This window comes from Anser cygnoides, chromosome 5, assembly GCF_040182565.1.
Source record: "Anser cygnoides isolate HZ-2024a breed goose chromosome 5, Taihu_goose_T2T_genome, whole genome shotgun sequence".
Classification (NCBI taxonomy): domain Eukaryota; kingdom Metazoa; phylum Chordata; class Aves; order Anseriformes; family Anatidae; genus Anser; species Anser cygnoides.
Window position 1 is genome coordinate 8,354,511 of NC_089877.1, and position 21,302 is coordinate 8,375,812.

At 34.6% G+C, this 21,302-nt stretch overlaps 1 long non-coding RNA gene across 4 annotated transcripts in view; it reads left to right on the top strand.

The window, feature by feature from the left end:
- LOC106033968 (uncharacterized) overlaps positions 1 to 21,302 on the top strand; it is a 51,263-nt gene that overhangs the window by 8,138 nt on the left and 21,823 nt on the right. For 3 of the 4 annotated variants that reach the window (XR_007157737.2, XR_010831959.1, XR_010831960.1), the window contains exons 2-3: positions 6,821 to 7,096; positions 9,606 to 9,769. This is a non-coding gene — a long non-coding RNA (uncharacterized lncRNA). Of the gene's footprint in view, positions 1 to 2,836; positions 3,251 to 6,820; positions 7,097 to 9,605; positions 9,770 to 21,302 lie in introns of those variants that run through there. The other variant, XR_010831961.1, reaches the window with a different exon arrangement.

Sequence of the window (21,302 nt, forward strand, 5' to 3'; positions counted from 1 at the left end):
TAACAGGCCTATACTTCCCCGGGTCTACCCTCTGACCCTTCTTGTAGATGGGCGTCACGTTTGCTAGCCGCCAGTCGACTGGGACCTCCCCTGATAGCCAGGACTGACGACAAATGATGGAAAGAGGCTTGGCCAGCTCCTCCACCAGTTCTCTCAGTACCCTCAGGTGGATCCCATCTGGCCCCATCGACTTGCGTACATCCAAGTGCTGTAGCAGGTCGCCAACCATTGTCTCGTGGATAGTGAGGGCCACATCCTGCTCCCCATCCCCTTCCACCAGCTCAGGGCACTGGGTATCCAGAGAACAACTGGTTTTGCCGCTAAAGACTGAGGCAAAGAAGGCATTAAGCACCTCAGCTTTTTCCTCATCCCTTGTAACTAAGTTTCCCCCCGCATCCAGTAAAGGATGGAGATTCTCCTTAGTCCTCCTTTTGGTGTTGATGTATTTGTAAAAACCTTTTTTGTTATCTTTAACAGCAGTAGCCATATCATTATCCATTATCATTAACCATTATCATACTTTTGATTAACATTTTTCCATTACATAAATTTTTTAGACTAAACTACATTCCAAGTATGGTGACAAGTTATAAAATGGCTTTTAGCAGTACAGTGAAGAATATAGTTGCTGTAATTCAAATACCATTTCATTTTATATTCCTGTATTACCCAGAGGTTTTAGTCCTAGCTTAAGCAAAGCTTCTGGTGTCTTTTCAGTTTCAACTGCAAGATACAGTTTGAAGGTCCAGCTATGCTGTTCTGATGGCTAGTTGCTGCTGCAAGTGGGAGGGCGATGAAACGGCAACTATTTTGTATAACTAGTCAAAGGGATCGGTTGATATGATTAAGAGGTTTTGTAGGTGTTTTCAGGGAATGGAAACAAGGGAGCAACAGATCAGTGGCAACAACCTTGGTTTATCACCTACCTGACCGTTATAACTTGGTATTATTCCAAGTACGATTGTGTATTGTCTTTCTTCAAAGAGGAGAGATTTGAAGCTGTATCAAGTTCTTTGACAACAGTATCCAATGCAGAAGGAATTGGAGAGAAAAAATCAAGCAGGATCTGGTAGCTGCCAAGGGTGACATAGTTGGGAAGATCAATTGTATAATGAACTTTTTCCATTTTTACATATATAAGGCTATAGTTTATTACTAAGAAAAAAAAGAAACCATCTGTAGTTTGAGTTTAGAGCAGATTATGTTAGTTTTTGAGTATTTTATCAAGAAAAAAATATTTTTCCTTGCAAAGGAGCATGGTAAAATCTCCTTTTCCTCCTCTCTTATGAGCAGACTGTCTTATGACTGTCCAGCATGGATCAAGAGCCTTTTCTTGGCTTTCTTGCCTGCTCCAATGTTGAACAGATGAGAGTATATTTTTTTTCTCTGGCGCAGAGTCGAACACTCTTTTCCTCTTTACCCGCCCTCCTGCCTGTCCCAGAACAGAGTGTCTCGTCTTTTCTTTGGCAAGCGCCTTCTCTCTCCAGGCGTGTAGGGGAACAGAGTTCTTCCTTCAGTGTAAATTACCTGCTAACTTGAGTACCTGCTTTCTTGGATCCAAAACTATATGAAAATACAGCAATAAATGGGACAGGGACAAACTGTTGTACAAAAGATACACAAAAGAAGAAAATTCTTTTTGAGGTGCTAAGGGAAGAATCTGCAAGAGAGTAAATGTTGTTACCTAGTGCTAAAAAGGATCATTTCAGCAGCTGTACTTTGAATTAATTTGTGTACATATATGTGTATATAACCCTCTGAAATTTGAAAAACGGTAAATGCTACACCTACCTTCCAAAAAAACATTCAAAAAAATTTCAGGAAACAGGTTGACCAGCGTCATCTCAGTACCTGCAAAGATTATGGAGCAAGTCCACACAGAAGGCATTTTGAAGCATAGGAAGGAAAAGAAGATCACAGTCCTTTGTACTTGTAAACAGCAAACAACAACAATCTAGTGAGTGTTCAGAAAAAATACCATATGGCATGTGCCACATGGATGCACAACCTATATTGGCAAAAGATGTGTGAGTAAAGCCATTGCAAGTTTTCACTCGTCATTTGTCAAAGTAAGATGTTTAATTTGCTACCATGTGGTAAGTTGTAAAAATATAATTGAGTAAATATTTTCTTAGCATCAGTCTGAGTCTAAAGATGATGACAAGGAAAAACATTTAAGGTGTTTTTATACCTTCTAAATGTAATATACTCTCAGTTTCAGTCAGATAAAGGTAAAAAAATCTAAAAACCCTACAGATGTGTTGATTTTCATTTTTTGTCGTTCTCTAAAACTTCAGTCTTTTTCGTGTTTGTTAGTCTTTCATACTGGATCCATCTACAGCTGACTTAGTGGTACTGGAATCTTAAAAATAATTGTCTTCTCATGTTTCTTCAGCTAGATAGTTTCTTCACTTAGATACCAGTTATTCCTCATCAGTCCCATGGCAAACTGGAATTAGTTACAGTGCTAATAATTGGCTTCAGTCAGGAGGGTTCACTGGATTTTTGTACCAATAGAGGTTTTACTTTCATGATTAGTTTTGATAATTTGACAATTAGTTTTGGTAAAGTTTGATGTTTAGGTTTGATAAAGTTTTACTTTACAAATTGCTAGATACTGCATGTGTGTGCTGAAGGGAAGAAACCTCGTTGTGCCTGGAAAGCGGAGGTCAGGGTGCAGCAAGGTCGGCTGCTGCCTGTGGGACAGGAGCTGGGCCGAGTGTGATGGCGGGCCCAGCCAGCGTCCCACTCATCCGGCAGGCCTGGGCTGAGGAGGCAGGGACGAGGCCAAGCCAGGAACATGGGGCACCAGGTAAGGCCTGGGGCACCAGATCAGGTCTGGTGACAGGGTCTGTGGCAGCCAGTCATCGCCAGGCCTCGCCAGAAGGCATCCTGCGGGCTGGGGCCCGGGCCCAGGTCAGCAGGGCCCAGGGCCAGGCCGCGCTGCGGTGCAGGTGGGGCTGCAGCTCAGGCCAGGCCAAGCAGTGGAGCTTCAGCTGAAAAGCAGCTCCCGCAGGCAGGGGGGTCGGCCTGGGCTGGGGCCTCCCTGCAGAGCTGTCTGGCAGCTCCCTCAGAGGGAAGGAGGAGCTGCCCTCAGCTGCGCCATCGCAAAGCTGGCCCCGAGCCCAGCCAAAATCCCAGAAGGGGGGCGCAACCGGGCCCTGTGCAGACATTTAAAGTCCTGAGGTGCTGCTACCCCTTTTTCTCTGCTTCACAGAGAAGTGCAGGAGCAGATGGTAGCCAGTTGAAGGTCTGCAAGTATAAGTTACACCCAACTTCCAACCTTTTACAGCTTTTTATTTAACTTATTATCTACCTAGCTAGTAAAACTGTGCTATGATGACTCGATTATCAATTTCCTTGTGAACTCTTACTTTGGTTGAGGAAATGTACGCTTATTTTTCACACAGTTTTCTTTTCCTTAGCATGGAAACTTAATTCCTCAGACAGAGAGTATGTTTTGCCTGTTCCGGATACTGAGAGAAAATCCCATTTCTCTGGTGTTTGAGGTTTGACGCGAAGAATACTGGGTGCTGTCTAGTTTCATGGATAAGAGAGATAAGACAGTGAATGCTGTCAGATTCTTGTGGTATCCAAAAAGTATTGCATAAACATTTTTTTTTTTTCTGCATTAGGCACGAGTTGCCTAGTTGAGCAGTGTCATTTTCTTTCTTCTCCTTGGGGTACTGGAGGAAAATATTTCATGGCTTTCATGGTCTGGGATGACAGGGTTTCAGTGGGGGAGGTGAAAGAGAAAGGAGGAGCAGTTTCTTTCTGTGCATCAATTCAGAGATCTGGGATAAAATTTTCATTCAAGCCTTTGGCAAAATTCCCAACAATTTTAGTGAGATATGAGTTTCACACACAGCATGTATTTATTCTGTTGTTACTTGGGATGTGCTCCTTTGAGAACAGGTTGTAGTTTTCTAATAAACAGTTATTGGAAACATTACTGCAAGAGGAGATTTGGCTTTCCTAATAAAAGGAAAACAATCGTCACTTTCTATCGCCAGCTCTTGTATGAGTTGAGAACAGTTTCGTTTACTTGGCACCACTCTGGCAGATGTGAGGTTTGCAGCGTTATTTCCTGGAGAAGGTCCTTCCCGAAGTGATACAGAGTATGTATATTAAGCTAGCCCTTAATGGATGAATGATTATGAAGCCAGTTTCCTAAACATATTAAATGTACAAAACTGTTAGGCTTTGCTTTGTATCATATACACAATATATACTGTGGTACAATAAATTTGCATTTAGAATTTTCACAAGTTTTATCATGATGTTAATACAAGCCTGTACCAGCAAATGTTTCAGGATTGTAATACTTCAAACATCACATTTTCATATGTCAATATAAATAAATATTAATACGGTTATGTGGAGCATACATGCATGTAATGGAACAATAATGTAAGTGCAAACAAATGTGAAATATGGCTGGAGAAAAATACTGTAACGATGCAAACAAATAATGAATAAATGTAAGATATCCTTAACCCCTCCATTATAGTCAAGATCTGATATTACTATTATTTTCATTTTTAATACCTTGTAGATAAGTAAAATGCCTTTGCCATGTAGGTAGTGCTTTTCTTGAGAAATCCAACACAAAGTGCAATTACAAAAATAAAAATAATAAGGTAAATTTACATATGTAAATTTTAATGGGAGAATATTAAAGTAAATAACTATATCTTTTGAACAACTACTGAAAAAATATAAAGCAAAAAAATGCTTGTCAAATATGCAGTATAAATAAATAATTTAGGTGAAAATGGATGACTAGATATAACAAAGAGACAACCAAATAATGAAGGGCTAAAGGGTGGTTGTTACATCTGATGTACTTCATTGTATATTGTAAGTAATTGCTATCCATAAAAAATTCCATGCCTTCTGTATAAGAAAGAGAGACAATTTGACAGGCAACACTAGTACTAAGCGACAGCAAGTACAAATCCTTGGCAACTGTCATTATCCTGCTGTTGAATTCACATCCAAAACCGTGTGATAACTTTGACCTGTATAGCTGTTACTGAACCAACGTCTGTTAAACTGACTATGGTTTTGACATAGGAAAAAGAATATTTGCCATGTGCAGATTCATGTCTTAGAAAAACTGTATGGGCTATTTACTTTTCTTTAGTATACTGTTGTTTCCTCTCTAAAGAAGAAATACTGAGAAATGTGCGTTATTTAGGTAATAATGAATAATTAGAAAATTTCACCAGAGTAGAATAAAAATTTTGATCTCTTGTATATATATATATATATATATAAAAAATCAGCACGTAGGACTAACTGAAAGTAAAATTTCCTTTTTTAGTTGTTACAGAAAGACTGCAGTGGTTTGTCCATGAGTAAGCATCAGTTTAATTGCTTTTAGATGGGAAAGAAAATAGTTGTTAGAGCTCTTTAGGTTTTTAGTTTTCTTTACATTTCTTATCCTACTTAAATTTTTGGTAACCTCTTCTCTCTCTGTCTTTATCTGGGCATTTTTACTTTGCCATAAAAATAAGATCACAACACTTTTGTGTTAGCAGCTAGCTAAATTTACCATTGACTGAATAGAAATTTTGCTTTAATAAGGAGTACCAAGCTGTCTTTCCTGACTATTAAGCACCATTTCATAATAGGTCCTTTATGAGGTTTCCACACATTAATACCTTAATTTTGTGGTGTTTAATCTCCAGAAGTATGGATACCAGGGTTACATCTAAACTTGAGTTTTCTCAAAGTATAAAACAGTTGTGCACTGCAAGAGTAAGATTACTCTTGGTAACTGCATGCTTTCATTTTCTCTCTGAAGCCATTTCTGTTAAGGAGTTGGAGTGTATGTACAAGTACCCTAAGGTTTACATACACTGTATGTATAAATAGTAGATGGTGGTAAATTTTAAGAAAAAAGCTGAACAAGGACTGAGGATCAATAGTAATAGCAGTCCTGTAGATACGTAGCCCTACATAATATGTTCGGTCATAATACTAAAAAGAATTTTTATATTAAAGTCCAACCTTTAGTATTCCAGTGTTCATACTATTTTAGCATAAGGATTTCTTAGGTATACATACTGCAGTTCATGCAGATAAATTTTGAATTTCATGTTTGTTGTGACCTCATTTTTGTAATTTATAATGGGAGTATTCTGACACTTAAAAATTACTTGAATATGAAAGAAGAATGAGGACTTGACCTCATCCAATTCCTTTCTGTCTTCTTGATCTTTGATGCTGCTGTTGGCACAGTTATACTAGTGGTGATTCAGGTCTTCCAAAGATAGGATAAAATGAGATTGTATGATCTTCATATGGGTCAATATTTCATCCATGTTTTTGACCTGTGTATAAAGTAATTTTGAGCCATTAGTAGTAACCTCAAACTAAAAGTTGAAGGCTTCTGTTTTCATTATTTTAATGTTTGAATCTTTTTTTGTTTTGTTTTGTTTTAGCTCTATCAGACAATTTTACATTGATTTTATATGAAGGAAGACTTGCTAGCACAGACAATGCTAGTGTAGTATAGTATAGATGAAATACCTACCATACCTCCCCATAATCCTGTCCAACAGCACCTTATACAATTCCCAGTATGGCCCTAGGTTATGCAAAGATTAATTGAAATAACTGAATTGAGCTGAATTTGAAGAAACAAGAATCAGGGTGAAACTATGAACACAGTTTGATAAGGTATTTTCCAACTTCAATTAAGTTGTTGTATGCTTTTCAACTCCTTCTAGCTGACCATTAATAATGTAAACTAGTTGAAAGACCAGATCAAAAAAAAAAGATTTTAAGTATATTTATCATATTTCTGTTTCAGAAAATGTTTCTCTTTCTATGCAAAAGCAGTTCTTGAAAATACTGAAGGGAAGCAAAGCTCTAGACAACTTCTATTTGCCCATAACATGTCTGCAATCAGCAATGGTATCAAGAAGGTCAAGGCTTGAAGATTGTTCTACACATCAAACAAAATAAGTTCAGAGCTGTGATGGAGTATCAGACATATAGACAGCTACAAATCAAGCAGTACAGACAATTTCTTATTATCACCATTGAAGAGAAACAGACCTGAAAGTGTTCCCGCAGGTCAACTAAGGTAATCAAAGCTCTTCTCTGTTGCTTTTAATCATGTCTGATGCAGTTCAGTCACCTTGTAATGATGATTTAGTTAATATTCTCAAACAGACCTTGCTAACTTTTATTAAGATTTCTTGACCTAACACGTTCTTAGAGTGTATCCTTTTAAAAACTGTATTGCTTTTAATCAAACATTTCTGAAAGACAAATAAAATGATGATAAAATAGGCATTCCAGTTTGCCTTGCAAATTTTTAGTATGCCTCGCAATGGGTGGGTGATATCCATCAGGTTGATTCTCTTTAAAGAAGAGTTTGATTCTCTATAATTAAGCCAAAAATTAAATGGTTCCTTATGGAAAAAGCCAAAAGAACAATTGGATTTTGCAATGTACCATAAAGGTGGCTAAAGTGAAGACCTGTTGAATAAAAGTGTATTTTAGTGTGTTTGATTTAGATGTCCTCATCAAAAGCTTTTTGTTGTTAGTGTGTTCTATTCTGAGTTGCTAAATTGGTGTTAACTTAGACAAATCTTGATGCTTACATTTTTCCTGATTTCCCCTCATTTGTGTGCAGACATGACCTCAGATAGAGTATAAATAGCTCTAATTTTTTGTGTGTGTGTTTTTATAGGGCTGAATCCAAAACCAGTGAGATATTCATAATCGCTAATTTTGTATGATAAGATACGTAGCTTAATATGCTTGTCCCCCAGTGTATGAAAATCTTAAACTCCAATAAATAAATAAACTTATAATTACTTTTTAAGGGGCCACATTCTGGCTTTCCATTCATATGGTTGAACACTCAACACAGAAGTAGCTATTCTGATATGATAGCACGACTTGCTTTAGAAACGCTAAAAAGAAGACAAAAAGGCTAGAATTCTTACGTGATCATCTTGTCATTTAAGAAATGTGGAAACTGTAAAGTATGTAAGATTGCCACGGACCAGTATGCTTTAAGTATCAGTTCAGCATTCACTGAAATGAATGGAAGTATTGCAAAGGATTTTCATGAATTTTTCATGGAATGGAAATTAAAATCTTGGGCCTCAAACCAATTTTGAGTTTTGCACTCAACCTCTTGTTGCAGACTAGGATGCAGAGCATATATCACAAATGTTCTTGCTGAAGTATGATATTTCATTATAAAACTATCCCCCCCCCCTTTTTTTTTTCTTAAAATAGCCTTGCTGTAGTATTATACAGATGTTGTTTGTGGTATGAGCATTTAAGAAGTGTTATGATTTTTTTTTTTAACTTAGTATTAGTTTATTTAACTTTATTCTGCCAGCTGTATTGAATACATTGTGCTATCTGGGAAACAGAAACAATTAACAATAAGCCCCAATCTGCAGTCACTGTAGAGGCATAATTGCTGTCAATTTGATTGAAATTTTGCCTGAGAAGAGACTGATGTCAGTTCTTACTTTTTAAACTAGAAGCAATAGCCTACACGGTATGTCTTGAAAACACTTTTTAATTATATTTTCTTCAAATCAATTAAATTTTATTCATTGTTTACTTGCACTGATAGATTTTGAGAAATACTTTTAAAATTAGTTAAGTGATTTTCTTGTGAAATTCCTAAGATACTTCATAAAAGGACTTCATGGTAGGGTTATAGAACTTCTTTGAGTATTCTAGAAAGTTCCAAATAAGCTCATTTGGGGATAGCCTAAATTTATTTTGCTTAAAACAACCCAATTTATCTGTAGTTTCTGTTTTTTCAACTCAGGAAATAAATTCTTATACTATGAATAATTTTTATGACAATACATCCAGATTGTCTTTTTGCAAAATTATAAAAGTTCCAAAAAAAAGTTTACAAAAAAAATAAAAAGGGTCAAAAATATTGGATTATTTTTTTAATATCCTAACCTGAATTTTTTCAACAGAATTAGCAGTGCTGTCTGCTTCTCTGTTTCAAAATTCTGGCATGTCCAGAAGGCGTTTGAAGTATCTGAAGTTATTAAACAGCAGCCAAATGTAATCAAAGTCATAGCTTACAAGAATGGCGCAGGAAAGATCTTTGCTGAAGTTTCTCTGTGCTTAATTAATTCAGGAACCTCTAATAAAAGTTTTCTTACATGCACAATTATAGCTTTTGCTCTAAATCCTAACAAAAATCCTTTTTTCCTTTAAAGTAAACTTACATGAAACTCTTCTTCCTTTTTACGCTGTTCCTAAAACGTGACTTGTTAAAAATTCTTATAAGCACTAAGTGAAATAAATTGCAGAAATACAGAATTGAAAAATGTACAATATTAGTTGTCATTAAAAGGCAAGAGCACAACAGCACAACTTTTAAACCAGTCCTTTTAAGGGTATATGTTTTTCTCATCTTGTTATCCCATGACTTCTGGTAGTAATCACTAAAACACTGAAGGACATATAATGCTGTTAATTGATTGGTAAATTAGTTGAGAATGGATTTCTGGTTTCCCCTTTTTTTTTTCCTGACCAAATGTTGATCATAAAATAAATATGTTTGTAATCAGCATTCCTTACCTCTTGTATTCATTTAGCTGCTGGAGGAGTGCACTGAAAAGCTGAACCTGAACATGGCTGCACAATGAGTGTTCTTGGCAGGCGACACTGAGGCGCTAGAACCTAAAGACGTACCCCATGATGCCGACATTTATATTTCAGCGGAAGAGACCTTTATAGATCCATTCAAAAAAAATTAAAGGTAAAAAACAAAACTGAGAACCCCCAGCAAGTGGCTTAAGGGTTGCAATTAAAAATGATTTTCATCCTATCTTTTTGCATGGTTTAACAAAACTAATGTTTACTCATTTACAGCTCAGTAAGAGGATAATGTGCTTAATGAAAGAAAAATCTACTGACAGCCACGTTTATTGCCCTTCATTAGCATTGGTACTTAATTTAATATAGATCTGAATAGACATTAGGGAGCCTGCAGGAGGTTAAATGGTGAAAATGTAAAGAGATTATTGAATTTACTGTTTAGTTTCAGTGACATAAAACAGACATAATTAATTAAGCATATTCCACTAGTAAAAATAACCCAGAATGTAAGATTGGATTCATTAATGTCATTGTTTTAAATTTTTTGGAAGTATAATCCATCAATATGGAATATCTACTTTACCATGCTTTATTAATTTTTAATTGTTCAGTGAGACCATTATTAACAATTTTCTTTTCTTCTCTTCTCATTCCTTTACCAATCTGGTAATTATGTTATATTTTTTACAAGGGGAAACTATTTCTGAATCATTCACATTTTGAATGTGAATGTAAATCGTTTTCTTTATCATATGTTAAGATCATGAATAAATTTCTGAGATTTCTGCAACAAATTTGTGACAACATTTTAGAACATTAACTTAAATAGAGTCCGGTATCAAACTGAAGATGCCAATGATTAGTTCAACTGGAATTTGTGATAAAGAACCTTTAATTAATATAAGCTAATATATTATAAAAAGCAAAATTATTATTAGGATAGTGTATGTGTAGGTAGAAGCAATTACAGTGAAATGTCTACCATTATATGAAACAGTTCAATTTGTATAATCTTGGATTAGTAAAATGAGTGCTGTATATTTTAAAACGTTAGGGACAGCAAAGAAGAAAATCAGAAGAGAAATAATTCAGTGAGTGAGCTTATTTTATATGGATATTATATATGTTATATATACTCTTTATGCTTTCGGGCATGCTTATTTTTCTTACGTAGTTTCTTTAGATACGAATCTTTGGTTTTATTTTTCTATGTAATTTTTAAATAGCATTTGTCACCTTGGGAAGTATTATGAGACATTAGTGTTAAATATTCCATTCTGAATTTGTAAATATTGAAACAATGACTGTTCTTTAATTCTTTCACATATATTAATATTACTCAATGCAGATAACATTTGAAAATATCTAGATAGTACTCATAACTGGCTATTAGCCTAAGAAAATGACTACTACGTAGCTCTCTGTATATCCATAAAAATCTAATATTAATTAGTAGAGCTTTTATTATCTAAGTCCTGTAATTAAAGGCATGTTTGCATATTTGTGGAGGTATTCATGGATGAAACTTATGTAAGTAAACCTGTGTCTTACATCATCAATTTTACATGTGATAAGCTGTTGTTGATAGCGTGAAAATTATTGTGAGTATGATACAGATGACCCATTCACTAGAATGGCTATAGTGAATGACCTATATATTCAGTAAAAGGCACAAATCTTTGTATTTATTCTTGCAAAAGCGTGTGATAAAATTGCTATTTGTATTGTACAAATCACTGAAATAATACTATTATTGTAGCATTTTTATATGGGTACCACTATAATTTGTTACTATAGTTTCTTCCTGCGTATATCCGAGTGTTATGATAGATTTTCAAATTCATCAAGTGAGTCTTTTTTTCTTTCTCTCATTTTCCTTTTTCAAGCCAAGTTCAAAACAAAAACTTCTGTGCTTTGTCTGCATATCTTTGGCTGTGTTTCATTGTGACATGCACTGCTGTTCTTTTAGCACCAAAATGTTGGCACATGTTACTGAAAATTTCACACCATCTCTTGCTGGATCAGCAAGCTTAACCTACCAAAATCTGGTGTTGTTGAATGGTTTTTGACTGATAATCAATCTTTTCGCTGCTCGACAGTTGTTGCTGGGACACAGACTAGAGCAGGTGGCAGATGTGCCTTGTCTTTTGAGAAAAGAAAGAGTAGGTGAGTTTGGGCACAAAGTAGCATATTGTGTGTCCATTAAAAGGGTAAGTATAACAGGAAAAAGTCACTGCTTTAAGTAGAAAAGACACCAATACCAGAAAATAGGCCTTTTAATACTCCTGTTTACAAGTTTAATAGAACTAGAAAATGACAGTTAATAATGTAGAATTCCATGTGCTCAAAAATCAGAACTGATGTTCATTAATCTCTATATGACATTCCATAGTACTTTTTTTGCTTATATTTTTCTTATTTGTACATATATGGTAATATGGGTCAAAAATATATATACTTTAAATTAGTTTCAATATATTGAAGATAGATTTTAGAGATGTAGGAGTATACATAGGGACGTACAGTATGTATTTTATATTTTCCTTCTCCAGCCCAAGACTGGGAATACAGCATGGAGTAGTATGACTTATCAGTATAAACATACTGATTGCTGCATTTAAATTCTTAACACATAGATAACAAGGTCAAACAGCAGTATCAAATCCTTTTGCGTGGGAATGGGAGATCAGTGATAAATTGTAAAGTCCCAGCCCTGCAAATATGTACATGTGATCACATAGAAATGAGACTTTTTATGTATATAGTTACACACAAATATTTACAAGGTATTTACAACCTTTGTTGAAATCTGTATTTCAAATACTGAACCAGTTACAATGTGGTGGTTCAAGAGTATAACATCTTGTGTGTACCTTCATTGCTTCAAGCGGTATAAATACCTGGATAAATTGACATTCCCAGAGATGTTGATAGCTTCGTCCAGCTTATTTGGATTTATTCACTTTCTCATCTTTCTGGTATATTAAATTGACATTTGGGTGAAGTTAATGAGGATACAGAGATAATTTGTTAAATTTTGTCATCTGAGATAAAAAAAAATTAAAGCTGTCACTTTTTTTGATTTAATTATCAATCTTTATAATAAGTACATGTGACATATCAGTTAGGGTCTTATTCCAATAGAAGTTTAGTAAACAAGAAGGTACCAAGTCTCAAGCATTTAAAACATATTTAGGGGGGGACTATTGTGAACTAGTAGGTTGCAGAACTGTGCCAAAGATGTAATGTGGTATGTTGTTCTTCCATATAATTTATATATAGTGAAGGTCAATGATCATGTTTAATTAATTGTTCATTGGAAATGTATGGAATATCATGTACTTGAGTGTTTGTTTGCAGACAATTGTATATCTAACAGTTACTGAACTTGAAAAAATATTGGTTGTTCTTATTTCTGCTTTTTAATTCCTCTTGTTTATCCTGTCAGTTCTTATAGTACTCCCACACCTCTTTGTAATTGAATTTCAGGTGTCTCAGCAGTGTACAGCTTCGTTTTTTCTTCATTAGCTACCAATTTCTTAAACTGAAACTAAGTTCTTTCAATTGAATTTAATTCATTTAAATTAGCATTTAGCAACCTTGAATGATAAAATAATTACTTGGCTATTGTTCTTTCCTAAAGGGTTTGTGCATTTAATCAGTCATGCTGTTATGTAAACCATGGCCACTTGTAAGCTTCCATTCAATAATTTTTAAGTTTCTGTGTTAGCTGTTCAACTTGATCATGCTTCAGAGTTACTAAGTTGGAGATAAAGGAGCTTTGGGTGATTGGTCAGTTATGGATTTAGACTGCAATACAAAACCATTATGTTCAGGTCTCATTCACTCTGTACTACTAAGAGTAACATCAGTGATTTCTGCAGGTGTCTTCAGAGTAGTGAAGTTAAGCATTTATATATTTATATGACTACACTGACTAGACCTTCACTGCCTATAATGGGAGCTAAGATGTGCAGATCACATATAGGTAATTTACATGTAGTAGACAGCTAATTTAGCTGTGTTAATCTTAAACTGAATCAGGTCCTAAAGACAGCATTTTGGCCAAAATACTGTTGTTGATATGCCATGTTCTTGTATTTTTTGTAAGTCATAGTGACAAGGCTTCTTTGCATGAAGCATGGTCCACTTTGCAGACCACATAGGCACTTCATCTGGTTAATCCATTTTATTACCGGGGTGCAGAGTGTTGTTTATGGCCAATCTTCAGGTCTCTTTCTATGGATCACCGTATTAAAGGAAGTGTTGTGTGTCCTGTGGTTTGTGCACCATAAGTGAAAAGGTACTCATGTTCTATTACACAGCTTGCTATGCTAGTTTGGTGGCTGGATTAAAGCACACTGTATCCTGTACTGTTCCTTTAAGAATGTTGGAAAGCATGCTTCTATCGAATTTTTGTCCCAATATAGCAAAGTGAAAGAATCATTCTAGAACTATAACTTAAAAAAAAATCAACAGTACAGTACATTTTATTTTAGGTATTGAGATTTTTTTGTCTCAAATTAAAATAAATTCACTATTATAGATTTTTAAAATTATTTTTATGAATATTTTTAAAATAGTGAAGAACTAAAATAGGTAGTGTATTCTATATTAACTTATTGCATTTAATTGTGGATGAGTGTACCTTTTATTTTCTATTCAACAATAATTTTTATAAATATTTAAACCTTGTTTAGCATGATCTAACAATTCTGACATTGTGTTGCTACTGTCTATGAACACTAGATGTAGAAACAATTAGTAAATAAAAGTTCACATTTTTACTACTTTGCCTAAATATCTGTAATCCTCCCTTTTAGATTTATAATTGTAAGATGTATAAGTTTGCATTATTGTATGTTAAAAGTGAAACTAAACATAATAAGACTTTGTGTCTTTTATTGATATACTGTCAAAAAGGGGACATTAAAAAAAGTAATTCATGTTTAGTGTTCTTAGTGCTGCATTTCAGGTTTGTATTCAAATGAAGAGAGAATTTTTTTTCTGTTTAAGAACACTTAGATGCCGTATGATCTACACCATTTAATAGTTTACCAAGACAGGTTCCAATTGACAAGAATCTTTGTGAGTACATTTAAAATAAGACTTCCTTTTCTGTAAGGAGTAAGTGTAAGTTAAATGATTGATTCTCCCCATTCTGATTATTGATTAATTTGGAAATGTTTCACTTCCAAGCATAAAAATAATATAGTGCTTTTTCTTATCAATAGGTAAAAACTGCAGTTGTCATGTTACATTTCATTTTCAGAAAAAAACACCTATGAATTTAAAGTTCATGCATTGTATTACAATTTTTCTTGTAATTACTGTATTATATACTATTATTTAAATGCATATGTACTGGAATTTTGATCTGAAAAAGGAATATGCTATATTTCTGTAAATTTTTAGGAATATTTTATGTATGTCATCATATACTATGAGCTCAACTGACTTATGGGATAAGAAGATCTGAACAGTGATTTGTTTGTTCTAAGCTATAGAAGTTTGTTCTTGATTCATCATATATCAAAATGGAATTGGATACTTTACTTAGAAATTAGCTTGATCATATCACGGATTCACAGAATCATCTAGGGTGGAAGAGACCTCCAAGATGACCTAGTCCAACCTCTGACCTAACACTAACAAGTCCTCCACTAAACCGTATCCTTAAAGCTAGAATGGTAAAAACCCTGCTCATTGAGAGAGATGCCAGTAAAACAGAGATTATTCTTATTGATGGTTCAATAACCAAAATAAATGTTTGTTGTCAGGCTTTAACTTTATTTTCCAGACTTAGACTTTAATCTCCTGTGCATTAACCTTGGTGGATTCTTAAAGAAATATGAGAAGCCTTTGTGGCGTACTTTAGCTTGATGACGTTACTGGTTTGTAAGTAAATTTTCCACCATGACAGGTTGACCAGACTGATTTCTTGTAGTGTACAATAAGCTTTATGGAATGAGGATGACAACTTAACTAGAAGTTGTAAATTGATAGCCAAAAGTGATAATGTGTGTGTGTGTGTGTATACATACACACATACAAACATATTGTGTGTGTGTGTGTGTGTATAAAAGTATTGTATGTACTACCTTTTTTATACAGACACACACACACACATATATATATATATATATATGTATAAAACCAGGTAAGGTAAATTGGTCAGGACAGAAAAATCACCAAAGTGCTTAAAGTCAGCAATACTGTAATACAACAAGAATAATGCTATTTTCTAGACTGGAAAACTACTTTCCAAATTTAGTTTTAAAAATATATTTTGAATAAAAAATGGAAGCAATAACGTAGAGCAAACAGAATGTCATTAAATGTGAAAAGTACAGCTCTGTTTAATCAGTAGTTGAATTTGACCTAAAACCTCCCCAGAGGTATCCCGGAAGACAGATCCAGTGTAAATTCTGAGACATCCTTATGCGTACAAAGAACCAGAGCTTGTAATAAAGTTTTTTCTGTACCTTTCACATAACATCAGCTAATGATCTTGGCCTGTAGAACCTTTGTCTTAGTTCCTTTGTTTGCACTAATCAGGACTGTTAAGATGAAACATTCTTCAAGAAATGCAAAACATTGAGGTCTGTATCCCTGCTAATCTAGAGACTGCAGTAAGAATCTATTTAAAGTAATTTATAATTGAATTTCTGACCCTTGGTATAACTCTCTCTAACAAAAATTGGTTGCCAGCTGTGCAGAATGGAGAAATCTTTCCCAATCCAGAATAAAACAGTCTTCCAAGCATTATCATGCTAATTCAGGAAATCTAGAAGTTCAAGGAAAAAATGAGAGGAATGGTGACCAAGAGAAATTCTCTCACCTGTCCGCCAAACAGAAGAAAATTGTCTGCATTGTAAACTATCAACCTAGTAATGGAATTTTGGGCTAAGACAGAGACAAAGAGCTTTAACCCTTCATCCAGTCTCTAAATGTTTTTAGCATGATGTGTTGGTGCAGTCTCTTAAGGGCTCCTTATTTATTCTGTTTCACATTTACACTTGCTTAATTCCCCAGATAATTTCAGCTTTACTTGAGTGTAAATAAGGGAAGAATTCATATGAAATGACATTATTTTAAACTAGCGCCACCAAATTTTGGATTTCTTGAAACAATTTTCATTGCTTCTGGACTGTTCAAGTATAATCATAGGAACTTTTGCTTAACTTTTAATATCGATTCCATGTTTATCTTGTAAGATTTGTATTAGCAGTATTAATTGCTAATCGTATGTCTATTTTCAGTTATTTGACAAAGCAAAATGTACATTCATTTTTCAAGATAATTTAATTTGATTTTTGTAGATTTCAGATTTCTGTCACACAAAACATGGTGGAAAACATTCATCATTCATTGATGAAGCTAAATTTATATTTGTGCTTCGGAAAAAGTGTGTAAAAGTATTTTCACAACCTGGGGGTCTTTACTAGTTTAAATGGACACTAATACCATGACCTCTTTTTATGAAGAGTTCATAGAAAACTTCAGGGCAAGGGGATGAAATATTTGATTGGCAGAAAAGATGGGATGTTTGTAATTTTAATCAAATTTAGAATTAAGACATACTTCAAATAATATGTCAGACTTGCATTAGTGAGTTTAAAATTTAATGACAACTGCTGTCATTATTAGTTAAATATAGCAATTGTGCCTGTGGTAATAAATGATGACACTTCAGAACATGTAGAAACAACAAAACTCTCAAGTATTTAAAGAAAAGGGAGTGACTGTAAACTTACCTAAACACAGGAATGTGACCTGGGCATAATATATTTCCCAAATACAGAGGCATCTCTAATTTGAACAAAAGATGTAATTGAATGCGACTTCACATGTTGTTACCACTAGAATGTTTTATATTTTAGGAAACTTAGGCGTTCGTTCTTATTCCATAAATGTATTTTAGAGAATTTTGTATTTATTACATTAAAACAATTGTATTAGTATATAAGATGAATTGCAGATTCACTTCTCCATTACTCTCCCTTTAAAATGTATCACTCGATTTTCAGAATTTTATAAAATGTTAGCAAAGAAAATTATGTCCTTTTTTAATAGATTAAAATATTTTTTTTGCAGACTAAGTTTTTTATTCAAGAGGTTATCGAAGTTGTATTGGGTATCTGTTAGTATTTATTTCTGTCAAGGTGAGAGGAAAGGGAAAGAAGTTAAAGTAAGGTGTGTGTATATAAAAATAATACAATACATAGCATAAAATATTGTCATATTTGGAATACCATTTGGTAGTCCCTTTAAGCCTATAAGTCTATTCCGTTTTATAATTTGAAGAAAGTTTCTTATAACTCTGTAAATCTTGTTATGCAATGATGGTATAAAGTGATCATGAATGAAGGAGATAGGTGTTGGGAAGACAAGAAAACTGAATTAGTGTAGTTTGAAATAAGTTTATTGTAATAGGAAGTATATGTAACATAAACCTGGATTTAGACCATGAATGGTCTGGTCAGTACTTAGGGAATTTCAGATTAAAATTTATGTGCTTTATGAATCTATATTTGTTATTCTGAAAGTGGTATTCTTCATACTGATTAGCAAGCTTCTATGTCATCATATCATTAAGAAGCCTTTTGCTGCAGGAAGGGATTCCATGGCATAAGAATTTTTGAACTGTAACTCTGCCATCTTGAGATGATTAAAGATTTGCAACCACTTTAACTAGCAGTAGCAGTGTTACTGTGTGTTTTGGCAGAGTTACTTCCATTTAGGTAATATATTCTGCTTGTCCACAGTTCTAACTGTAATTTTAATTTGCTGAGTTCTGTAGTTCCACTTCCTGTAGTGAATTGTTTGCAGCGTTGCTGATCTTGTTTATACCATTTCAACAGCTAACATTAAGCATAATACCAGCCATATAATTTATTTTTTGAAAATTATGGTACATTCTGGCATTAAAATATATGTAAATTATGTGTAGAAAAAGCTGGATTAAGATTTGTAAATTTGCAGTATCAAGTGCTTAGTGGTTAGGACCTAACAAATTAAGGTATGTTATGGTTGGCAGTAGCTTTTACAACTATTTGCTGCACAGTGGCAGATTACTGAGAACTACAGAATAATTTAGATTGAAAGGGACCCCTGCAGGTCATCTGGTGCAGTCTGCTCAAAGCAGGGCTAACTTCAACAGTAGGACAGATTGCTGGGGGCATTGTCCAGTCAAGTTTTGAAAATTTCCAAAGATGGAAATTCCTCTACCTCTCTGGGCAAGCCATTCCACTGGTTAATTACTGTGATTTATTTCCCCTTATATTTAGTTAAATTTTCCCATGATGCAGCTGTGACTGCTTTCTCATGTCCTTTTATTATTCCCCTGCAAGAAGCCTATCTTTTCTCTCTTTTCTATATCTGTATAGAGGATTCCTGGTTTGTGAGTCCCAAAAGATAACTGCCAAGCTTCTCAGATCAGATAGGATCATGGTGGCTTAAGGGCGTGCAGCAACATTAGTGTTCAGACAATTTCAGGTAGAAAAAGTAATTTGTTGAAAATAAGGGAACACGAAGACACTCAAGTGCCTGATTTTATGTCTACATGGTTCTGAAGTGGCAGAAGTATATTAATTGCCTTGTAGTGCCTGCCCTCTGTGTGCGTAACAACCACATTAACATCTTGTTCAGTCAAGGCTGGGAAGAAATGGTCGTGTTTAGCATTTTTTGGCCATTGAGATTCCCAGAAGGCTTATTCCTATTGTGCTTGAAGCCTCCTCGCAGGCTTATACTGTAGAATATAGACAAGCTTGTCTTTCAGAGCAATTCTCCAGCCAGCCTTAAGGGATATTGTAGATGTAACCTTAAAGGGTAGGCAAATTTTTTCTTCATCACATTCTTTGGCTTAAGCAGATGTAATCTTCTTAAATTTGCCTGAAGGCATCTACTAGCTCTTATCATTCAATGCCAAGCAATCTCTGTGTTTCACCTTCTGTCATCTTTCATTATAATCTAAATCAGCTGCCACTTCTTTTCCAAGTACTGCTCTGCACAGGAAGAAATTAAACTACACTTAGTTTCGATACCTAAACAGAAAAACATTCTTTTGCTGTTATCCCAGCCAACTTGTAACACTTGCTTAGATATGAAATAGCATATAATGTGTCCAATAACTGTATAAATTAATACCCTATCAAATTTAATCATGGGACAGCCTTAGATTAAACTTTTCAATGCATGTTAGAGCTCCCTCATCCAAGGCTGGGCCTTCTGCAAATTCTGTGAAAACACACCTATTTGAAAAATTCGCAAATGATAGTCAATCCATGTTTTTACTCGCTGGTATTGCTTAGTTGAAATCTTAAGATCTGTTCCCCAATGTTAGTAGAGATGTTTTTCTCCCAGTAGGTAAACTGGTCTTGCAACCACCTCTTTATTCCAAAATCAGTTTTCTGGATAGGTCACGTGTAGGTGTGATTCAAGATACGCTGTTCATGTGAATCTTTCTCATTACTACGGTCTCTTACCACTTGGAATGTGTATTGATGGAGGTACCAAGAGATAGTCAGGCTGTCCTATATGCTGTGTGGACAGGGTATCCTACATAGTTAACCAAAATAATCTTTATACACAAGTGGGAGTATAAAATAAAAAAAATAATGTCCATAAGAAAAATGTCTTCACAAACTGTTGCTGTTCATGAAGTTTAAAAGTAACCTTTCTGTGTGGATAAGTGGTTTATATCCTTTGATGGTTGAGCATGTCCTTTTAAAGAGATGTTTATTTTAAGCTCTTCTGTGCAATCCTCTGCAAGTTTTTAAGGGTCCCACTTCTAAGACAGTAGCAAAAAATTCATGCTTCCTGCATGAATAACAAATCAATAATGATGAACACTTCCTAGTTGTTTAATAAAGACTGAAATGCACAGATTGTTAATGCTATTCAGTGAACTCTTCCTGCTTTTCTCAGTCTAGCATTGTTACTTTAAGCTGTTGGAGGTTAGAACCCAGTGTGTTCTGGTTTTATATATGCTATTATAAAAGGCTACTTGTACCCTAAGAGTCTGCTTAGTACAACTGGCATTGGCAAAGTCCTTTGATGCTGGAACCTGATTAATGACAGAGGGAATGTTTTGAGTTTTAGCAGCAGATTCCTAACAAGTTCATATGATGTGCTCATGCCAAACTGGATTTCACAGCAACTACAGAATACCTTCCTGACAACTGCAAGTGCATGTGTGGTGTTTGAAAAATAAAATTAAGGCAAAGTTAAGAAATTTACAAGGAACAGGAAGAGCTCTGGAGAAAAGATCAGGAAAATGAAGTTACAACTTTTTAACACAGATGTAGATCACATGAAAAGCAGATCTGTGGGATGAAGCAGTTAGTACAAAGGAACCTCTGTCCATACTGCACACATTGTGAGAGATTTTACTGTGAGCTAACTCTTTTCTGTGCAGTGGACTTACGGAGGGGCTTTAGGTACACTTCTGGAGCACATCCATTGGTTTAGTTTCATGCAAAAAACATCAATTTGCATACTCTGAAACTGCTCTGTGAAGTGAATCAAAATACATTGTGGAAGCTATAGCTTCCTCACTTAAAAATTGCAGTTTTTGTTTGAACTAGAATGTTAATGTAGATGTATCCTTGTGGAGGAAGACAAACTTCACAGTTCTGTAAATGCCTCAAAATTAAATTCTGTTACTTACTGAGAAGTAACTTTGATTACAA